The sequence below is a fragment of the Oncorhynchus masou genome, chromosome 18, assembly GCF_036934945.1.
Source record: "Oncorhynchus masou masou isolate Uvic2021 chromosome 18, UVic_Omas_1.1, whole genome shotgun sequence".
Classification (NCBI taxonomy): Eukaryota; Metazoa; Chordata; class Actinopteri; order Salmoniformes; family Salmonidae; genus Oncorhynchus; species Oncorhynchus masou.
The window spans coordinates 61,727,523-61,728,195 of NC_088229.1; positions in this window are offsets into that span (position 1 = coordinate 61,727,523).

Genomic DNA, 673 nt, shown 5'->3' on the forward strand with positions numbered 1-673 from the left:
GTCAAGTGGGTCTGTTTTTAATGAGGTCCTGTGGGACTGACAGCTGTCTGTCAGCCCTGACTTTTTGACACCATTACAACTTCAAATAGAGCCGTGCTCGCTGTCTGCCGTGGCCACGCTGTCTGCCGCGGCCACGCTGTCTGCCGCGGCCACGCTGTCTGCCGCGGCCACGCTGCACGGCAGAAGGGAGGCTGCGGCAGCGCTACAACTCAGCTCACCCTGACAGGCTGGGAGAGAGAGAGGGAGGGAGGAAGACAGGGGTGAGGGAAAGAGGGAGGACAGGGGGTGTGGAGAGAGGAGGGAGGACGGGTGGAGGTGGAGAGAGGAGGGAGGAAGGGACCGAGGAGAGAGGACGAGCACACGTAGGCACTCCAGATAGGTACACACAACAATCAGTTGTTTGGCTCATATACACCAACCTCCAGGTATAGATCCTCATACACACCTCCACCTGTTCTTCCTTTTGATGGAAAAACCAAATCACACAGGTGATTATCTGATGAGGTTGGCAGGGATTTCTCCCCCCTCCTCCTCGTTTCCTCTCCTTATCCTCTTTTTTTTACTCTTTCATTATTCCTCAACTTAATGATAACTCGGCCACTGGTTGGCCCACGTAGGATGGAGGGGGAGCCACTATTTTGTTGGTCATTAATTTGAACCTTTGAAGCCGCCG